Source organism: Sarcophilus harrisii, chromosome 3, assembly GCF_902635505.1.
Source record: "Sarcophilus harrisii chromosome 3, mSarHar1.11, whole genome shotgun sequence".
NCBI classification, from domain to species: Eukaryota; Metazoa; Chordata; class Mammalia; order Dasyuromorphia; family Dasyuridae; genus Sarcophilus; species Sarcophilus harrisii.
In genome coordinates, this window is record NC_045428.1 from 98,440,946 (window position 1) to 98,465,320 (window position 24,375).

Consider the following 24,375-nt stretch of genomic DNA (forward strand, 5'->3'; position numbering starts at 1 on the left):
ATGAATCAGTCAGATTTTTTGGGCAGGTGACTGTGATTCCTTAGATTAGGTTAATGAATTTTCTAGCTTGATTGTTGCCATGCATCTGAGAGTACATTTGCCTTAATGTTAGTGTGAGCCCCATCCCATCCCCACATGCTGCTGAACCTCCAGCCTTCATTCAGACATTTGTTTACTCTAAGTACTGTTCCTTGAGGTCTTTTACAGAGATGCTGACAGCAACTGCTTACTTTCCCAGTACTCTGATCAGCTATCATTGCTGGCCTCTAGCGGATAGATGCTTAGATGGCTAAAACATTGAGCTCCTAAGCTTGCATTCCCATTTTCCCATAATTTCCCCCTTTGGCCCACTGCAGGACACAGCAACCAGGAAAGATCGAAAAATCACAGAAACAAAGAATAGGCAGGGACGTCAGAATTCATTTATTCCAGTCCCTGTCTGAGCAGCAAGTCCTCTCACATCACTTTTAAGACTTACCTGTGGTGTATAACTCTGCAGAAAAGCAGCTTTGGCGTTACAGAAACCTGAGTTCAGTAGCTCCTCAATCATTATTCTCTCCAGCTCACGTTTGCTCCCACCTAGAAACTTTTGGGACATCAGAACCTGGCTCATTTTGGTTCTTCCCTAGGAGTTTTCAATTACTCTAATGAAAATATCAGGCTTTCAAGGTGTGGAACACAGAAAATGTTTTATTTATGTGCATGTAATAAACAGATATAAAACTGCACCTAAGTCCGTTTTGCAAGGGAAGTCATATATCCCACCTAAAGGTAAGAGGCATTTCCCATCCCATTTTCTTCAGAATGGTTCCATCTTAATTTTTGCAAAAGATTCATATCACCAGAAGAGGAAGTCTCAGTAGTCTGGTTGCATTGCTTCCAAGTCCCTTTTTGCCATACCGGTCTTTTCTGTGGGGTCAGTTCTTCCTGGATTTCTGTCCACTGCCTTTATCTCAGTTCCTAGAAGATTCATCATTTCACTCTTTTATAAAAGTTGTCTCTGTGTAATGAGCCTTTTTTCCTACTTTTTGGGAAATGTTAATCATAATTAGCAGGTATCCAAGCAATCTTGGCTTTTGCAACAAATTTCCTCATCTATACCATTTCCTGGAATATTTTTACTTTCCTTCAATCCCTCTATTTTTTTTTTCTTCCTATCAAGAATCTTTGTTCTGTTTGAATGAGTGCACAATATTATTGGAAAGTGGAGTATAGTCAATGAATTTATCCTATTACCTCTCTCCCTCAACCCCTTAAAAAAGGGAGAGAGGAAGAGAATGACAGTTTAGCAAGATTGTTATAGATTCTCACACGTACTTGTAAGAAAAAGAAATATTCCAAAAGCACTCTGCTTCCTTACTTTCTTAAGGCTGGAGTATCTACAAGGATATTGGATAATTGGATAACAAGGATACAATTCTAATTGATGCCTGAAATCAATGTTTATCAAACCAACTTTACCATATAGCATCTATGATTGTAGTATAGAGCTCATATATGCATGCTTAGTGGGTGGTCTGGAAGATACATAATATTAAGGATAGCTTGGGAAAATTATAAAACAAAATAGTGTAAATTAAGCCTATTTTCATGCCAAGCTTCACATAAGTATTTTTGGGTTGCTCAAAAATTTACATTTAATATCTGAGAAATAATAAATAAATCTAAAGCCAAAATCCTCATAGAATCCTCTCCCCAATTCACATCTCATGGAAACGGAGTTCTACAAAATCCAACTTGGCAAATGATACCCTAGATAAATTTAACTAAGTCAAGTAGGGTTTTGTTTTGTTTTTTGCTATATTCTCTGGTTATTGTTAAATATTTGAGTGCACTAAGCTTTGCTAGATAACTTAGCCTCTATTACACAATGGAGATAATAATCTATTTGTTGTAATATTAAAATGATATACTATTTATAAAGTGTTTTAAAACCTTAAAGAGCTATGTAAATGTTAGCTGTTATTAATATTATTTCAAATTTTATGCTACATTTACTTATTTATCAACTGAATTCTTTTTTCTTTATTCTTCCACAATCTTTTTTATCTTTAAGTCACAAGGGTAATTTCATTTTTCTTTTGTGTTGTTTTTTTTTTTTTTGGAATGATTTATTTTCAACTTAGATATTTTTGGTTTGTTCATCATTTAAGAAAGTTGATGTTGAACCTATTATATAGGTGTCATTCCATTAGAGGTTTTCCATATAAACTATAAGTGATGAGATTTTCATCACTTACAGTTTAAGGAACTTCTGTTTTTGAAATAGCGGTTGTCTGAGATAAATTGTTTGTCTGAGACAGATTATTTGTATTATCCTCAAAGGTAACAAATCTTTGTCCTTTGAGAATAAGATTGATTTGGACGAAATTGATTTGTCTTTTAAAACTAGATTTGGTGAATAAGATGAATTATCAAGCTGATAACTGATAAAATCCTTCAAATCAAATTAACATACTTGTTCACACTTGCTGATTTGAAAGAAAGGTGGGAAAAGAGGAGAATTGGGAGGAATACATGGGAAAGTATAGTTCTGAAAAAATAAACGAGAAATTCCAATTACTTTTAGCTTATACAAAAATCTCATGCCTCTGTCACAAATATTTACTTTAGAAAAAGAAGCAATAAATGCTCCACAGAGAGAACACCAAACAACATCATCAAATAAATAAATAAGAGAGAGAGAAAGGAAGGAAAGAAAGAAGGAAAGAAAAAAAAAAAGGAAGAAATTTTAAAAATAAAAAGAAATTGAGTATATCTTAACAGATAAGAAAAAGACAATACAGACATAGGGGTTACCCCTGTCAGTCAAAACATGTGTTAAATGTTGACTCTCCCTAAATTAGCTGTCTTTGCACAAAACATCTATCTTATCAAAGTTACTACCAAGTTTTATAACAAACAAGAAAGAATATTAGTAATAAGAAAAAAGAGAGAGATGGCATATAATTAAGAAAATTTAACTATGAACATTTAAATAAGCCATTGAAAATGAAAAGTGGATAAAACAACGGCAAATAGCAACTATAATAATTTCATCCAGAAGTTAAGCCAATGTAAATTAATGACTACAATAATAAAGTAGAGAGGTGTGGCTGCCTAAGATAAGACTAGATTGCAATATAAATTTATTTTTTTTAATCTTAAATAAATTTGTTGAGCACCATTATTTCATAAAACAAACAGAAGCATTTAAGGGTAAAACAAGTCTTCAAAAAACATAGAAAGATATCCAAATAAGCAAAATCATCCCTAGAACATTCAAGGAGAAAACAGAAAAAGGTTACAACCAAGAAAAATAGAAAAAAATTCAAAATTTTTCATAACAAAATATTAAAAAAAAACAAAAGCAAAATTTTCACTCTCAAAGATAATGAAACCATCACTCAGATTCCAACATTAATCTTATAGAAGGGTTATAAATAGCACTAAAGAGAACAAAAATAGGAAAAGCAATTAGATTAAATCAAAAATATATATTGACAGGGTTCATGTAGGAAATAGTATAATTGTCAGGATTTTGAAGGACTAATTTACAAAGTATCTAAAAGAGGATAATATATAAAAGATGTAAAAAAAAATCAGAGTTCACTTATTCAAAAAAAATTTTGAAAATGGTTGACCAAGAAATCTTGTGACCTTTATGCCTTCTTCTATCTATATAAAGTCTTCATGATATATATCTATGCACACATTAAGGATTTTTGTAGGGGAACAATCAGGCCTACTCAAAAGATAGAAAGCAAAGCAACATGTTTGCTATCTCACAAGTGACTTAAAGATTTAGACAATATAAAATCCCATTGTGGTTATTATTGTTGATTATGAAAAAAAATTCAACTCTTTAAAATTTAACCTTACGTTATATGTTCTTTTATGTGTCTTCCATCAATAAATCAAGTTTATTCAATATTAAATCAGATATTTAACATAAATAGCTCTGTTAAATACCCTCTGATATGAAAAAGAAAAAACCATTAGAGAAGAATAAAATAGGTTGTTAGAAATGTTTGCCTCTTTAGAGATCTAACACAGTCCAGATTAAATAGATTGTCTGTGGTTGGTGTTCCCCACCATGTTCCTGTTTTCAGGTAACAGGATGATTGCTTCTTGCCCCCAAGATATTCCAGCACCTACTTTAAGAGTCATTGTATAATCATTACTAGGAATTTAGTTTGTCCAGCCACACTGGAAAAGGTAAGCATGTGAAAAATATTTATTGTCTAGATTTCAGCACACTTAAAAATACACAACCTATGATCTTGTCTAATAGTATCTGATTCTGGGATAGATAATAGAGATGGACAATGAGCTAGTATCAAATTAGAAGAGGAAAAGGAACCTGGAATGGATCGTTTTCAGGTAACCACACAGCATTTTTTACTGAACCCAGATTTCCCATAACAGCAAAGTCCATGTTTTTTATATTATATTTTTAATTATATAAATATTTCACCAGTGTTGCTGTATGGCTGTGAGACATAGGTCCATACTACCCTTACTAAATTAGTACTACTAACTAAAATACACTAGTTGGGATGTGCATCACACAAAAGGCAAGGAAGACCTATGTTTAGAATAAGTAGACTGAAACATGTAATCAATAAGATACTCCAACAAGTCAAGAGTGAGAAGTGACAAGCAGACCGCTGGAATGTTCTCCTAGTATATGTTAGGAGAGGAAAAATTAGCCTTCAGAATGTTGGGTGAAAAACTTGTGATGAACTTTTGGGAGAAGGTTGCACAGGATAGATAGGCATGAATGGGTAGTGATCTACATTTCTGGAGGGAATTCAAAGAAATGAAACCATAGATCCATTTGACTATGAAAGTAGTATTTACTGGTAAATATTGATATAGCAACACATTTTTTTTTCCCAGCATTTATCTGTTCAGCATCTCAGTCCAACTGGAGATGAAAAAATGGAAAATAGTGGTTCAATATTACATTCTTATTTCTATGAATTTTCTTACACAATAAAAACAGATTTGGGGAGGAATATCCTATAGATTCAGGTAATAATGTTCAATGCATATCCCTTTCATTCTTATTTCCCTTTTGTCACCTGAGCTTTTAAAAAATTATCTTCTATACCCGTGTTTCTTTTAGATCCAAGCAATCTAACTTTCCATTGACAGTCACTTTCTTCCAAAATTTTATTACAAAAATGTTTAAACACATTTATTTTGCTTTCTTAATAAAATCAGGGGTGAAGAAAGGTGGTCCATTATCATTACTATTATTAAATATTTTACTATAAATAATAGTTATACCAATAAGACAAGAAAAAGAAATTGAAGGAATCAAAATAGGCAATAGGGAAACAAAACTCTTTGAAGATGATGTGATGGTATACTTATAGAACCCTAGAGAATCAACTAAAAACTTAATTATTTACCCTGTGTTTGCCTCAGTCGACTTGATGAGGGAATGAAAAACCACTCCAAAGTTTGTCAAGAAAGGATATTTTGGCATGGTACAATCCGTCACAAAGAGATCATAAAGTGCTGGGTATTACTGAACAATGGTAATAAGACATAAATCAACATCTCACATGATATATCAAGGTAAGGTCAAAATAGACAAATGATTTAGACAAAAAGTGTGGCGTAGCTTTTGGCACAATTAATAGAGCGCCAGTCCTGGAGTCAGAAGGACCTGAGTTCAAATCCATTCTCAGACACTTAATACTTCCAAGCTGTATGACCCTGAGTATGTCATTTAATCCCAATTGCCTCTCAAAAAACTCCTAAAAACCAAGAAGCGTAATATCATAAATAAATTAGTGTGGAAAAATGTATTCATCAAATCTATGGATAAGGAAAGAATATATATTTAAACAAGAAAAAGAAGTAATTACAGGAAGCAAAATAGATAATTTCAGTTACATGAAATTAAAAAGATTTTGCACAAACAACACCAATAAAGCCTAAATTAGAAGGTGTAGAGCGCTGGAATTTCTGGAGAAGTATACTTGAAACAAGGATACTTACAACAAAGTGTTAACTCAGGGGAATTGATGAGATGATGGTTCTTCAGTATACATATACTTAGTACTTAGCATGGTGATGTAATGGTTCTCTAGTTCACACATCATCAGTATGATGTAATGATGTAATTGTAATAGGGTATGTAAGGGCTGAGAATGATTGGAAATAAGACATTCTATCCTTGACCATCTTCTTAGTGGCTCTCCTACCTCCTGCACTCCTCCACTAAGATCAAAACTAGGTCAGACTGTCACAGACTGCAGGAGACTGGGAGAGACACAGACTGAGGCTGGATCAGACTGTGACAGACACAGACTGTAAAGGAGATGTGAAGGAGACAATAAAGACTCTAGACTCTATTCCTCACCATTCTCTTGGTGTCTATCCTGCTGAAACCAAGGCCCGTCTGGAGGAGGACCTGCAGAAAGCTAGCCCAAACATAACAAGAAGGAAAACAGGAAACAAAAAAATATATATATTTATCATAGGTTTCTCTGATAAAGGCCTCATTACTCAAAAATGTGGGAAACTAAGCCAAATTTATAAAATGAGAGACATTCTCCCGTTAATAAATGGTAAAAGGACATGAATAGGTAGTTTTCAGAAGAAGAATTCAAAACTATGAACATTCATATTGAAAAATGCTCCAATTCAGTACTGATTAGAAAAATGCAAATTAAACAACTTTTAGACATGACCTTATACCTATCAGATCAGCTAATATGACAGAAAAAAAAAAAGACAAATACTGGAGGGAATATGGAAAAATGGGGACACTAATGATGAACTGTTGGTGAACAGTTGAACCAGGATATGGAAAAATGGGGACACTAATGATGAACTGTTGAACCAGTCTAGCCATTCTGGAGAACAAATTTTTGGAACTATGACCAAAGGTCTATCCGTTTGTGTATACCTTTGACTCAGCAATACAACTACTAAGTCGGCAAACCAGAGAGATCAAGAAAAGGTAAAAGAACCTATTTGCTCAAAAAGATTTATAACAGTTCTTTTTATGGTGGCAAAGAATTGGAGATTAAGGCGATGCTCAATAACTAGATAATGAATGAACAATTTGGTGGTATATGATAGTGATGGAATTGTGTTATAAGAAATGGCAATCAGAATGGTATCAGAAAAACCTGGGGACAGGATAATATACCATGATCAAGTAGGATTTATACCAGGAATTCAGGGTTCGATCAATATTAGGAAAACTATCAGTATAATTGGTCATATTAATAACCAAATTAACAAAAACCACATGATCATCTCAATAGATGCTGAAAAAGCATTTGATAAAATCCAACAAGTGTTTAATTCCTATTAAAACACTTGAGAGTATAGGAATAAATGGATTTTTCCTTAAAATAATCAGTAACATCTATTTAAAACCATCAGTAAGCATCATATGTAATGGGGACAAACTACAACCATTCCCAATAAGATCAGGAGTCAAACAAGGCTGCCCACTATCGCCACTATTATTCAATATTGTATTAGAAATGCTAGCTTTGGCAATAAGAGTTGAAAAAGAGATTAAAGGAATTAGAGTAGGCAATGAGGAAACCAAATTATCACTCTTTGCTGATGATATGATGGTATACTTAGAGAACCCCAGAGATTCTACTAAAAAGTTATTAGAAATAATTCATAACTTTAGCAAAATTGCAGGATACAAAATAAACCCACACAAGTCATCAGCATTTTTATATATCACTAACAAAATCCAACAGTCAGTTACAAAGAGAAATTCCATTTAAAGTAACTACTGATAGTATAAAATACTTAGGAATCTATCTGCCAAAGGAAAATCAGAAACTTTATGAGCAAAACTATAAAACACTTTCCACACAAATTAAGTCTGAGCTAACCAATTGGAAAAATATTAAATGCTCTTGGATAGGGTGAGCAAATATAATAAAGATGACCTACCTAAACTAATCTATTTGTTTAGCGCTATACCAATCAGACTCCCAAAAAACTATTTTAATGACCTAGTAAAAATAACAACAAAGTTCATATGGAAAAACAAAAGGTCAAGAATTTCAAGAGAATTAATGAAAAAAAATTCAAATGAAGGTGGCTTAGTGTGCCAGATCTAACATTATATTATAAAGCAGCTGTTACCAAAACCATTTGGTATTGGCTAAGAAATAAATTAGCTGATCAGTGGAATAGGTTAGGTTCAAAGGACAAAACAGTCAATAACCTTAATACTTTAGTGTTTGACAAACCCAGAGACTCCAGCTTTTGGGATGAGAACTCACTGTTTGAAAAAAATTGCTGGGAAAATTGGAAACTAGTATGGCAGAAACTAGGCATTGACCCACACTTAACACCATACACCAAGATAAGATCCAAATGGGTTCATGACCTAGGCATAAAGAATGAGATTATAAATAAATTAGAGCAACACAGAATAGTTTACCTCTTAGACCAGTGGAAGAGGAAGGAATTTATGACCAAAGAACTAGAGATCATTACTGATCACAAAATAGAAAATTTTGATTATATCAAATTGAAAAGTTTTTGTACAAACAAAACTAATGCAGACAAGATTAGAAGGGAAGCAATAAAGTGGGAAAACATTTTTACAATCAAAGGTTCTGATAAAGGCCTCATCTCCAAAATATATAGAAAATTGACTTTAATTTATAAGAAATCAAGCCATTCTCCAATTGATAAATGGTTAAAGGATATGAGCAGACAAGCCCAGACGAAGAAATTGAAACTATTTCTAGCCATATGAAAAGATGCTCCAAGTCATTATTAATCAGAGAAATGCAAATTAAAACAACCCTGAGATATCACTATACACCTGTTAGACTGGTTAGAATGACAGGGAAAGATAATGCAGAATGCTGGAGGGGATGTGGGAAAACTGGGACACTAATACATTGTTGGTGGAATTGTGAATACATCCAGCCATTTTGGAGAGGGATTTGGAACTATGCTCAAAAAGTTATCAAACTGTGCATACCCTTTGATCCAGCAGTGTAAGATCTCCCAAAGAGATCTTAAAGAAGGGAAAGGGACCTATACATGCAAGAATGTTTGTGGCAGCCCTCTTTGTAGTGGCCAGAAACTGGAAACTGAGTGGATGCCCATCAATTGGAGAATGGCTGAATAAATTGTGGTATATGAATATTATGGAATATTATTGTTCGGTAAGAAATGACCAACAGAATGATTTCAGAAAGGCCTGGAAAGATTTACACTAACTCACGCTGACTGAAGTAAGCAGGAGCAGGAGATCATTATGTACTTCAACAACAATACTATATGATGACCAATTCTGAAGGAACTGGCCATCCTCAGCAATGAGATGAACCAAATCAGTTCCAATGGAGCAGTAATGAACTGAACCAGCTACATCCAGTGAAAGAACTCTGGGAGATGACTAAGAACCATTACATTGAATTCCCAATCCGTCTATTTTTGCCTGCCTGCATTTTTTTTTTATTTCCTTCACAGTCTAATTGTACAATATTTCAGAGTCCGATTCTTTTTGTACAACAAAATAACGTTTGGACATGTAAACTTATTTTGTATTTAATTTATACTTTAATATATTTCACATGTACTGGTCATCCTGCCAACTAGGGGAGGGGGTGGGGGTAAGGAGGGAAAAATTGGAACACAAAGTTTGGCATTTGTCAATGCTGTAAAATTACCCATGCATATAACTTGTAAATAAAGTTATAATAAAAAAAAAGAAAAACCTGGGAAAATGTATGTGAACATATGCAAAACAAATTAAGCAGAACCAGGGAAAAATTATACACAGTAAAAATAATATTCTAAGAATGATCAACTATAAAAGATTTAGTTACTCTGATCAAGACAATGAACTAACACACTTACAAAAAATCAAAGAGGAAAAATACTATCCACCTCCAGAAAGAGAACTGACAAACTCTGAATGCAGTTTGTAGTATACTTTTAAAAACTTTATTTCTATGGTTTTATGTTGTATTTTCTTTTGCAACACAGCTAATATAGAAATATATTTTGCATGACCTCATATATATTATCAAAATAAAATTGCTTACTTTTACAAGGAAGGGAAAGAATCAGAAGAGGGAGGGAAAGAATTTGGAATTCAAAATTTCTAAAAATGATCATTACATTTTTGCATGTAATTGGGAAATAGCTAATGAGATTAAAAAAAGTGCATCTATTTTGAATAGTAAAGATGTTTGGCTTTCTCTACAACAGTGAACAAAAATTTCCCCAAATATCTAATCAGATCTAGAACTTAGGGAAGAAACGATCTACTTTAATATTAAGCTTCTTTAATACAGATTTCAGATACCATGTTTAACTTAGAATTATTAGATTAATTGACTCTTCAGTTTGAGTAATATAATTTCCATGGACAGTAGACTCTACAGAAGTTTTATGTAAATGCCTCAGAAGATGTTGAGAGAGAAAATAATCACTTCTAGAAAAAGAATGATGAGGCACTGAACAAAGAGTATTCTTTTCACTTTAGTTAGAGTGGATGCCATATGTCAGATAACACTGGGTTAATTTAAGCCTCTGAAGCTATCGGTTCTCTGCATGGGGCTTCCAAATTTATCCTCATTTAAGCTCTTTGAACTCTTCATGCTAGCTGTGTATTACTGTTGGACAAGAGCCTTGTGCTTATCTATAAGCAGTTCGTTGAGACATGAGTCTCCATTATATAGGTGTGAGGCTGGCTGGCAGGAGACTGGGGCTCATGATATGTTATTTTTTTTTTTTAAATTTAATAGCCTTTTATTTACAGGATATATACATGTTATTTTAAAGGTTTATATTTTAATGGATATACTCAATATTAAGTTTCAGGGTATCACAAGGCAAACAAAATAGAGTTGTGTAGCATATTATGAAAGTTCATATTTTAATAATAATATTTCCTGCTAATGAATTATCTGGCCAATTAGACGTATTGAGTTTCTCCTAATCAAAAGCACATTGTCAATGGCAAACAAACACCAAAGGAAATACATGGTCATCTGCCATGAAATTGTGCCTATTTCAGATATAATTATTTTTGAAGCCAATATTAATGTTTGCCCATTTCTACTTTTGTGCTTGAATGTGCAATAATTCTAGCTGTCAAGGGCTGACGTAAGACACAAGCATTTCAATTTTTCTTTTTCTCTGCAGGAAAGAAGAAGATCCTCCCATGCAATCTTCTGGGCTATTGTCATATGGTGTGATTTATGGATTTCATGTGTATTTCTTTCTTTTTAAATCTGGAAGTGTATTCTATTATTTTATTGGGCTATTCATTCTCTTGACATCCCTGGACATAACTTAATGGAGTCATAATAAAAGGATAGAGAAGTATAACAAACAAGCCAGATGGTATAGATTCAGGACTCTGACAAATTAGGGAAGCTAAGGGTAAGGACAAGAGATAGAATCCTTTGATTCATGTGCAGTAGGCTAGTCCTATAAACTAGTATGGAAAGGTTTCATTATGTCAGAATTAAGGGGGAGAGGAAATGGAGAAAAGATTGTGAAATGACAGTAGGAATAGCAGAAATGATGGTTTGTTTTTTCTTTGCTAACATTTACTTTTGATATATGAGATCCAAAAGCTGAGTCAGGAAAAGTGGTTCATTGTGAAGTAAAGGAGTCTCTTTGGTTTAGGGTATTAACAGAACACATCTAAGAATGGATTCTCTGGTTGCCAGTGCCAGAGATCTTATTCTGTTGGTTATGAAGGTTGTATTGGGTGTTGCTGGGGTTCCCTAAATGGTAGATGGGAAGAAGAGAGAGAGAGAGAACAGAGTGGAAAAGATGATAGAATCTCAAGATCATAGAACTGAATGAGTTATCAGAGTTCAATTAGTTCAACCTTAATTGAAGAGGAGTTCTCTCCTCTTAACAAATGATCATCCAGTATCTGCTTGAAGACCTTCAGTAATGGGAAATCCACTAAGGAGGCAGCTCATTTCACTGAGACAACTCTCATTTTTCAGAAGTTTTTCTTTTTCTTTTTCCTTTTTTTAAAAAGCTTTTTATTTTCAAAATATATGCATAGATAGTTTTCAACATTCACCCTTGTATTCCTTGTAATCCAAATTTTTTCTCCCTCTCTTCTCCTGCCTTAGTAGCAAGTAATCTGATATATGTTAAACATGTGCAATTCTTCTATACATATTTCCACACATCATGCTGCACAAGAAAAATCAAACAAAAAAGGAAAAAATGAGAAAGGAACTAAAAGGCAAGCAGACAACAACAGAAAAAATGAAAATTCTATATTGTGATCTACACTCAGTTCCTACAATCCTCTCTCTGGGTACAGATGGCTCTCTCCATCACAACTCTATTGGAACTGCCTTGAATCACCTCGCTGTTCAAGAGAGCCATCGTCTATCAGAATTAATCATCATATAATCTTTTTTGGCACTGTGTACAATGTTCTCTTGGTTCTATTCACTTTACCTAGCATCGGTTCATGTAAGTCTCTCCAGGCCTTTCTGTTCAGGCCTTCTTTACAAAAGCCTAAATCTATTTTTTTTTCATCTTCTTCCCATTACTCATGTCTCTTACTTCTGGTGCCAAAAGGAAGAAGCCCAATGACTCCTCCATATGACAGGCTTCCTAATACATGCAAACAGTTCTCTCCTAAAAGTTTTCTTTTATAGTTTAAGCAATCCTAATTTCATCTCATTCTATGTCCTGGTCTTCATTTTCCTCAATACCTTGGTCTTATGTCTGCACTTCAGCTTAATATCTTCTTAAAATGTGGCTTCTGGAATGAAATATGATAATGGGTAGTCTAATGGGGGAAAGGGGTCTATGATATAATTAGCTAGCTCTAGTAAAATCTGTACCTTTTACAGCAGGGACTTGTTTTTTGTCTTTGGATTCCTAGAATTTAGTATAAGACCTTATATGATAAAAGCTTATATTAAATTTCCTAAATTATTTCATATTAAATATTACCTAAATCTAGTATGATCATCCCGGCTTCTTCTCAGTTGGAAGTGGCAACCATTGCACTTGAGCCTTAGGAAGAAAACCCAATCTGCCTTTCAGAATTCATCTAAGTCAGATTTAGAATTTATCTCTCTAAGGTTCTAGGCCAATGACTTCTATCTAATCTTTCAATCCAAGGTTTATCCTTAATCAATGGAGAAGCCTCCCAATGTCATGACAGGTCTATAGTACCATTTAATCACCCAGTTGACTAGATATATAACTTGGAGGATATTGATTATTCTACTTTCACTAAACCCTCTGAAATGGTAGCTTGATTGACTTTCCTCAGCAGTAATCAATTTTTAATTCTAACTTCTATTGAATTAAGGAAATTAGAATATTTTTCTAGGAAGAAGAATCAAAATATCTGTAATTCCATCACAGATATCTAAACATTATAGGGTTATAGGAAAATGGAATAAAGTTGAGAGAAGAGAACATAGAATTAACAAATTATAGATCAACGACTTTCACTTGAACCAGTTTCTTCAAAAAAAAGTTGGAATAAAATATCTCTAAATGACATTTCTTTTAAAAAAATTAATAATAGCTTTTTATTTTCAAAATACATGCAAAGATAGTTTTCAATATTCACCCTTGCAAAATCTTGTGTTCCAAATTTTTCTTGTAATTGGCCTGACTTACTTCATTGTTGAAAAGAGCCAAGTCCATCACACTTAATCATCACATAATCTTGTTGTTGCTGTGTACAATGTTCTCTTGATTCTACTCACTTCACTTAGCATAAGTTCATGAAAGTTTCTCTTGGCCTTTCTGAAATTATCTTGCTGATCATTTCTTATAGAACAATAATATTCCATTACATTCGTATACTATAACTTATTCAATAATTCCCCAAATGATGGACATCCATAACAGTTTCCAGTTCCCTGCCATTACAAGAAGGGCTGCTACCAACATTTTTGCACATGTGGATTCTTTTCCCTTTTTTATGATCTCTTTGGGATACAGACCTAGCAGAGATACTGCTGGATTGAAGGGTATGCACAGTTCCTCTCCAGAATGGTTAGATCAATTCACAACTCCTCCAACAAGGTATTAGAGTCCCAGATTTTCCAGATCCCTTCCAACATTTATCATCATCTTTTCATGAGTGGCAACATTTATAAGTAAATATTACATTCTGAGATATAAACTTAAGGGCGAATTCATCTTTTGCTTTAAAACAGTCTTTCCATTAATGGGGAAATTATGCTTGTATCCATAATAATATAGCTGGATAAAGGAATGTGACTTATATAGTGTCCATTTTAAGGGATGTATGAATCATTTTGATAAGATCATGGGACAACTAATACTATTTATTTGTTACTGAAAATGGTTTCATTTCTAACATATTTTTAGGCAGCTTGATTTCAAAGAAATTAGTAGTATTAAGAAAGAAATTAGGACAATAATCTTTATTCTATTATTTTCCATACCTCTTCTCTTAATCTTTTATTTTTAACTTTAAAAATCCTGTTTTGTAACTTAGTCTAAATGAATTCTTTGAAAAGATTACTGTCTAATTATTAATTATTTATTGTTTATTTAATAGCAGAAAAACATCCCTTTTTCTCCCTTCCCAACAGGACTCATTGATTATGGATGACTGGCTGGCAGTCATTTTTTGAAAATCCTTTAAACAAGCAACTTATTATAAACTTAATATTAAGCATTAATACAATTGAGTTTTCAACTATATTAAAAACTGAATTTCAATTGATAAAATGTCATAAGATAATTAAGAATATGAGCTCTCTTAGAGAATGGGTTGTTTTTATAAAAATTTGTTTTTTCACTTTATTTTTCTCTATAGAGCCCAACATATAGTAGATGCTTAATAAATACTTGTTGACTTGACTTATAATAATTTGTCAGTTGTCACCTCTAAGTCTCCTTTAATTCTCCTTTATTTTTCCTTTTCTATGGTCTTATTGAGAGTATATTTGATTTTTTAGCTCAACATTTTTCAACTTTCAACTTCCTTTCAGTTCTTATATTTGTCAATCTTAATTATACTATAAATCATAATATTAATGTATCAAAACTTTTTAATGATTCCTTTATTTGAGGTCATTTGAACTATTTGTAGCTTTTTGCAATTTCAATAGTGCTACTATGAGAGATTTAACCAGATAATTTTGATAACCCTCAGTGTATATTATCAAAATGTAATTAACAATGGATCAAAGTATATGATTGTTTTTGAACTTCTATTTAACTAAACATCAGTGGTTGTCTTTGTAGTTGGGGAAAAGAAGATAACAAAATCAACTTTCCTTAGGGAAAAGTAAATAATAAATACCAGGTGAATAAGAAGAAATGTTAATAATGTAGAGTAGCATCTCTTTCAAAAAAAGAAAAGAATGTGTTTCAATGACAGGTTTTTAGAAACTTGATTAGAATATGGGTAGGAATTCCATGGCAGCCCCCCAAAATGTATTCTAAGATGTTAATTCCCTGCCTTCTATCTCTGCAGGGTATTCCCAGCTTTCTTAACCTCTCGATGAGATCACTCCTCCCCTCTCCCTTACCTTCTCAATCAAACTGTGAACTCAATTTTCCAGATACATATCTGGATGCTAATATTTTCATGGATCAGTAGAAAGATGTTCTCATAAGTTCCTATACAATAACACACAATAAGCTTGTGCAGCTTTGCAGATCATGTCACAGAATTACTTTTATAACACCTAGCATAATTCTATCTTTTAAAGATAACAATGACAATGACTTTGATACTTCCTTATATTTGTCATTTCCACTTGGATACTTGTAATGACAAATCACAACCTGACCACATCTTTTCATCCTATTTGACTCTTTTGTATCTCCTCATACATTTTCTAAAAGGGATTCGTCCAATTTGTGAGGGATCTTCCTTTAGTTCTCTTAATATGGCTTGGATACCAATGGAACATATCAGCTGTCCATTCTTCTTATCTCCTTCCTTTTCCAGTCATTGTCATGTATATGACATCCCTTATGCCATTTCTCTGGATAACTTTTTGTTAATAATATATTACACCCAACTTATACTATTAGACATAGTTTCTTTAATCTTTGAATTGCTCTCAATTTTAATGCTTTGAAGACTTATAGCTAGATAGCATTATTGAAACAATATTTATGTCTAAAAAGAGATGTCTGCTTTATTGTGATGCTGGATTTAGAAATGATTCTTATATTTGTAGGTAGTTGTTAACATATAAGCTAACATACAAATTATTTAATTTTCTTTTGGAATGTTACAGATCCCCTGGCTTCTTGAAAAAGGTATTCATGGTTTATTTTTGATATTTTTATTGTCCTCTTTTATGCCCACCTTTGCATACACTTCGCTAAGTATTAAGGAATATATTGATTTAATTTGGATTGTATAATAGTAATGTTGATCCTAAGCCCTCCCATTCAGAACAATTTACAAACTTTTTCTCTGCATTAAAAGTGCAGTGTGATATGATAAGCAAGATGGTCAGCAGTTTGTGATGATGCTGAAGGTGTCTGATTAGCTGAGCCAGGTGGTAGTAGATAATGGTAGTTCCACAGTTGATAACACTACTATTATCTGCTACCACCTGACCAAGGGCGGATAGATGCCACTGGATCTAACACTCTTCTTTTATAGATGAGAAAACTGAGGCTAAGGAAAGTTGTGACTTTCCTCAGACTATAATGGTAGGAAATATATGAAGCAAGATTTAAATTCAGTTCTTAGTGACTTCAAACCTAGCCCTTTATCCACTGTGCATGGGAAGCTTAAGGGTAGGATTGAAAAGGATATTTTGATACTTACTACCCATGTAACCTAAGGCAGTGGCTTTACTTTTCTGAGGCTCTATTTTCTCATCTGTAAAATGAGAGGATTGGACTAGATGGTTTATGAGATCCCTCCTAGTTCTAAATCTCTGATCTTATGAGAAGCAAAAGCTTTTAGTGACATCATCAGATCTGATGAGGATGGCAAGTCTTTGTACCACCTAAATTGCAGTTTGGAATGTTCTCAGTGTGATCCAGGTGAATCTCTATTATATTACACAAATTTCTTTCTGAGAAACTCCCCTGATCATGGGCATATATTTGTGATTTTTCCTCTATTTCCTACCTATTTAGTGGCAGAATGTGGCACAGTGGAAAGACTACTGCATGTGAAGTCACACATCTTATTTTTAAATTCCATTTCTACTACTTTTTAACTGTGTCACCTTGAACTTGTCACTTAACAGAAATTTCAGTTTCTTCATTTATTATGATGAAGGATTTAGTGTGGGTACTCACTGGGATCCCTTAATCTATGATCTAATAAACTTGAGTGTGAGGGATATTGTGGCAGTGATTGCCATCATTATTATATAGCTAAGAGTCTGTTTCAGTAAAAGCTAAGTTTGTGATGAAAAGGATTTTCAAAGACAATGTTGAGTACATTTCTGATGTTTCACTTATTCTGAAACAACATATCACATGTGTGAGAGCACAAATTTAATACCAACTCTTTTCAATCCTCCATGATCAGAATTAAAGACAATACAATCCAATTTCATTGTTTAATAGATAAAAATGACTCACAAAAATTACACAACTTATACAAAGTCATTTATTTTGAGAACAAAATGCTAGATGGTGCAGTGGATAGAGCACCTGAGTTCAAATCCAGTGTCAGATGCCTAACACTTACCAGCTGTGTGACCCTAGACAAGTCACTTAACCCCAAATGTCTCACCAAGGGAAAAAAAAAAAAGAAAAACAAATCTTTCCTGTAAGAGTAAAGACCAGAAAGTAGAAGTCTTTTTTTATTCTTGACAAAGAAATTGCTAAATTTATCATTGATTAGTAAAACTTTTTTCATCAATTAGCTTTTCATATTAATTTTAAGCATTGGGTCTCACAACTGTATTTTTCATTCTTTTTTTTCTTCACCTCAGCATTCGTGAAAATTGAAAAACATCAGCTAAAAAATTAAACCAATTTGGATTTTAACAAGAAATACATAACTATGCCAATCAGCTGTTTGTTGTTAGCACTCTGTACTGTGAGAAAAGTAGTAAAGATATGAAACTCATAAATCTATTGCATGAATTGTCATATCAGAGATGGTGAGAAATTATCATAGGGGAAAAGTGTAAATTGTGACATTGGACTGGAAGAGAAGTCTATTAGAAGGGGGGAAACCCTGCATGGGTTTATAATTGAGTAACAACATGAGGTCATTAACAGTGTACTCAGAAAGAAACTATATATTCTTCTCAACTAGGTAATAAATAGTATCTCATAAGTAAGAGTATTTGATATGATAAAAAGGGTGACCAAAGTACCAAACTAACTAGTAATCCAGTCTTCTTTGAGAGTCTTTGAAGGTTATCAAAGGGAATATAACATTTAGTACTTGATGGGGAGAGCTCAGTCGATGTAGGGAAGTCCATAAATACCCTTATGGAAAGACAGTCTAGCCCATGTCCCAGAAAACATTGATCTGAGTAACCTTTGAAGTACTTACCTACAGTAGACCCCTCACTACCTTCACTATTCTTTATGATGAGATCTGTAGTAGTGAGAATAATTTCTTTAAAAAATGATCTCTGATAGTCTTACAGTGTAGATGAGATGGTATTAGATTCTGTTAATGAGACTCCTTACTAAAATTTCTGACTCACATCATCCTAGAAATCAATTGAGGTTAACCTCTGGGGCAGATTGGTTGCTTTCAGATCCTTTACACCTTGTTGCCAGAGCACTGGATTCCATCTCTATGCTAGATTGATTGATAGAATTTGATGACAGGAGCAATGATAAGTAAAAGTTAAGGAAGAGAAAGAAGGAATCCTTTCCATTAGAATATAAACTTGAGGTCAAGATTTTTTATTTGTGTATCTTTTGTATTGCCTTATCTTCATTGCCTAACTTACTGCTAAACTTAGGATCATAGAAGAGAAAATGGATAATTTTTTATTAATAAAACTTTAATTTTTTTTTTTTACAAAAACAAATGAAAAAAGGGAAATGATTAACCAGGAGAAATCTTTGCAACAAGTTTCTTTGATAAAAAGTCTCTCTTTTAAGATATATAAGGAACATATTCAAATTTATTTTTAAAAAGAGCCAGTTCCCAGATGATAAATGGTCTAAGGATTTGACAGATTTTTTTTCTCTCAATGGAAGAAACTGAGGCTATTTATATAAATTTTTTTTTCTAGTCATTACTAATGAGAGAATGCAAATTAAAACAATGCTTGTTATATTGAATTGATCATTTTTTAATAATTTCTCCTCTCTATCTGGCATTCTGGTCATGAACTCCCCTTAAGTGCTTCCTTGACACCTTTGGTACTAGAAGAATTATTTAAGTACATGGTACTCTGTGCACACCACATGGCCATGATGATTTTATGTAGAGGGCCATAGATAATAGGGGAACTCTGGGTGAGGTATAAGACCCTTCAGCCCAGAGGGAACCTGCTAACAATCTAATTTGGCTCCCCATCTCCCTAAGGGATCTCTGCCTTCCTGAGAAGTTAGGAGGCAGTGATAACCTGTGTTGTAGTTGAAACAGTGACACCAAGTGGCAAAAAGTCATCTACATATAATAGCAGTTGTTTATGTAGTCTCACATGCACAGTATATAGTTAGCACATGCACAGTGTACTATGGTTATATTAGTGTATTAGAGTGTATAAGGGTGAGAGAATTTAGCATAAACAGACTCCATGTTTGACCATCCATGTGAGTCCTGCCTCATCACTCCTCCACTAAGACCAAGGACTTAGGTTGGTACCAAGATCCTCCAGAGAACTAGTCCAGACACAACAAATTTATTTCTTGGAAACTGAGTCAATATGTGTTTAAGTGGCTGCTATATACAGCCTCACAGTTCTAATTCTCATTTGTCTATCCTGGTGTCTCTCCCTTTTAAAGTCCAAGTTTAAGTGTAAATACAGTTTGATTGATGATTCAATCATATGTATCAGGTGTTGGGAGAATAAGGAAAAGAGATAAATGACCACCTCTGTCTCAAATAATAAATGTAGAAAATGCAGCTATAATAAACTATCTTAAACAACTGAAAATCTCTGATCATAGTAAAGAATGAACTCCTAAATTGTTGAAGAAAAGGAACAATGATACATGGAGCCTTTTAATAGTCAGATGGGAATGACTTCCTTAGGGTATCTACTTCCTTAATTGATTGACATCAATGTATTGCCTATTCACTCTGAAGATAAATAGTCTATTTCTGTGATTCAAGGTTACACCATTCTCACAATTCAAAACTGGCTGTCTTACTCATATGATTTAGTTAAAGGGAAAAGGAGGCGGAAGAGAGATGAGATTAATTTAAAGTAGAGTTGTAACCAGGGTGGTTTTAAAGATGATAGCAAAGGAGAGATAATTTTGTTGTGGTTGAGGCAATTGGGGTTAAGTGACTTGCCCAGGGTCACACAGCTAGGAAGTGTTTTAAGTGTCTAAAGCTAGATTTGAACTCATGTCCTCCCAACTTCAGGGCTGGTGCTCAGAGAGATGATTTTTTAAATGATTTTCAAACATTTTTGTTACAAACATGTATAAGGGCTACTTGGGAGATCAGTAACTCCTACGATCATCTTTTATAGAGTTATCATTTCTAGTTTTATGTAAACCTTGTTGCTGGGTTATAACTTTGAATATTTTTCAAGAAATTCAAAGTTTTTTTTTTAATCATTTACTTTCATTTTATCTTATTTTACAAAAGGGAAGCTGAAATCCACATCACATTAATGACTTGCCCAAGACCATGTAACAAAGTTACAATTAGAACTGGACTATGTTACTTGCCTTCCCAATGAATGAATTGGTACTCATTGAATATACATGTAGTAGACCAGCGTCATCTTGCTTATTCCATAACTACCTTTATCTCGTTAAACAGGGAAATTAGCTCCCATCTAGTGCTAAAAGTTTTAGCTCATAATGGCATTAAGAAAAAAGTTTTCAAGACATAGATATTGAGAAGAAAATTGAAATACCCTTATGTTAGGCAGTATGCCCAAGGCAAATCTTTGCATCTTGTTCTGGGGTTCTCTGAGGGATATATTGAATCTTTGTTTTGTTTTTATTTAACATTCAATTTAATTCTGCTGGGAAAACAGTAAAGAGCAAATTAAAAATTTGCAGCTGGTGTTAAACCAGGCATTTTAGACATATACACCACAAAAGGGAGATAATATATACAGAATTAACAAGTTTAGAAATGTATGCCTAAAAACTCATGACATGAGATTAATCTTGGGAAAACACCAACTAACATAATTAAGGGGGAGGAGAGAAGCTCATTGGTATTGCTAGTCAAGAGAAATCTAGGAAGTATTAATGCTAAAGGACTTCAGAATGGATACAAGTTAGCAAAACAATTCCACACCAACATAAATATTCATCTTGGAGAAGCTAAAGGAGCAATTTAATAACAATTCACAAGTACATGAACGTCTCTTCATAGAGAAGCATAAAAAGATGACCAGATGTTTTTAATCTCCTTTGAGGAAGAAACAAAAAAGATAGTTTATTCTGGCATGAAGGATTTAAATTGACTTTAAAATAAAATGTCTCAACAGTGAATTTCATGGAGCATTTCAATAGTATAACATAAATTATGAGATTTTTCCCCTTTGTCTTTTTTTTAAGCAAAATTTTAATTTTCTAGGGATGGTTACTTAGAAGTGAATAGATTCATTTTTTCAAGGTTTATTGTAAGAGAGAATCACTCATTTATAAATCAAATGGGAAATCCTTGAAAATTTAAGATTAAATATCGAAAAATAAGCTAAGGAGCAAGAAAGATACCATATTCCTCATTAGAAAATGAATTGCTTGAAAATAGGGACAGTCTTGCTTTTCATTTCTTGTAAAAGTGGTTATCCCTGACCACCACTACTGAATGTTACATCTCACCTATTCTCCAAGGTTTTCCTTTACCTTTAAGGAGATTTAGATATGTGCAGATTTTCTGCCTTTGGCTCCAGCCCCCCTTGATTGTGTTCCTACAATTTCAATTGCTCTTGCACCTCAGTTCCATTAAACATTTAACCATCAGATTAGCTTTTATAAAGGAACATTTACTTCAAATGTACAATAAGAATGACTGTACAAACATACCCCCATATGTGGAGCATAATCCTCCCCTGCACCACTTATACTACCTATGTTTGAAACAACAGGCAAGGAAAATGTTTAGGCGTTCATTTTAGCTCAATCCCTGTATAAAGATAGCCCCAAATCAAAAGCCCCAGGGGTCCCAGTTTTAAGTACTGTAACTTTCGATTTGAATAACTCATTGCAGCCTTCAGCTGGAATCCTGGTGCCAAGGTCAACAAGGCTCAATTTCAGGTTCAATGGTGATTAGTACTAAAAAGGACAAATGAAATAGAACAAAATAAAACATTCTATTTCTTGGAGCTACTAGGTGAAATCAGAAGGAGGAGCAGAGGTTATTCTATTCCTCTCCCATCAGTTTATTCCTGACATCCATCATGGGTGAACTCAGACTTTCACTCCTTATAGACAAAAGCAGGGAAGATGTTGGTCTGGCAGTTTTTAAAGCTGCATTTCAAGCTATGCAACAAATGGAAAGAGATTATTCCTACTCATATTGTAAGGGAACACAGAACATCTCCCAGAAACTGGTGTTTCCATCTAGACAAGGCTTCTTAAATTTTTTCCACAAAAAAATTCACCCGAGAAATGTTTATGTGACCCTACATACATAAGTATATAAAATAAATATATAAGTCAAACATTTACTGATAATCAATCATAAAGAGATTTATTTTAAAACAATTCTTTGGTATACTTCTAATTTTATCATTTATTAAAAATGAAAGCAAATGTGCATACTAATGAGATGGATGTCTTTATTGTTACATAAAGAATTAAATTTTGGTGGAATATTTGTTGCCTTTTACTGTTGCCAAATTTTTGTGACCCCCATATTCAATTATGTAACCCTATTCACAGTTTAAGAAGCTTTGATTTAGACATGCTCCAACCCCATTCTACTTACATTTAAATCTCCTGTGGTTATTGCAATGCTTTGCACAAAGTAAGTGTTTAATAAATTCTTCATTTATTCATTCAGAATGTCTATAATACTTTATTTTCTAAAAGTGAGTTTTATTAAAACCTTAATATCAAACAGCATTTCAACCAACTAAATTTGTTTAGTATTATTTACATTTAAATTAATTAATTTCAATGAATAAGGTATCATCATAAATTTTTTTGTCACTCTAATCCAAATATATATCATCTTTAATAGTCTGGTGAAACTTATTCAATTATTCTCCAGAATAATGCTTTTTAATGCATAAAATAAAATATATTGCATAATAAAGGAAACTAAAGATTAGCAAAAATAAAAATATACTTTTTTTTTCTTATCTAGTTTCACAGATTCCTCTGAAATATATTCATGGACTCAAATCATGAACTACTGCTATAATTTCATCAGTATTCTTTATTAATTCATTCTCATTCATTTTTTCTTATAAGTCCTCTAACTAATAATTTTTTTAAATTCTAAGCTATATTATTGCCTTTAATTTTTTAATATTATAGCCATTTTTGACATATTTCATTGCCACCTTCCAATCCATCTGCTGAGTCTTCCTCTCAAACAATGAAAAACAGTTAAACAAAACTAATCAACACAGTGACTGCTTTTGCCAAAAATATGTACCCAACACTCTTCCCAACTCTCCGATGAAAAAGAAAAGGTACATTTTCTTATTTTTTTTTACAAGGCCAAGATTGATCATTATGGGGTCTTTCAGACTAGCTAAAGCATGCAGGATATCCAAAGGGAGAAATCGGAGACAGAATGTGCTAATCAAGTCAATCTGACACAATCTCCTTTCCTACTACCTCTCCTAGGACTCAACTTGGGATAGCCTAAATCCTGAAACTCAGGAGCCTTGAGATAACAGTGCTCTCCATCTATTAACATTGCTTCCAGCCTGCATGCTATAATTATCATTGAAAGAATCAACTCCTTCCTTGCCACTACCAATATCAATTATTGATCAACTGGCATGGTTAGGCAAGAGCCCTGGGACTAGTGGGATCTCTCAGACTACTGATCTTGCTTTCAGCACCTCACGTTCATCATTCCAAAAGTAAGTTCTTTATTGTTATGGCCTAGCAACTGCTTCTTCAGATTCTTGCAGTCACACTTACTGAAAATTCAGAGGAAAAAAATTCTTAGCACAAAAGTCCTTGGTACCATCAACTGATTTCATATCAAAAACTGACAGTAAAATGACATTAAAGTTTTTTTTTTTCCCATTTTGTTCATACACCCTGAGGATCATGGGACTTCTTTAAGCTACTTGAAACTGAAACTCCCCATATATGTTTATTTTCCCATTT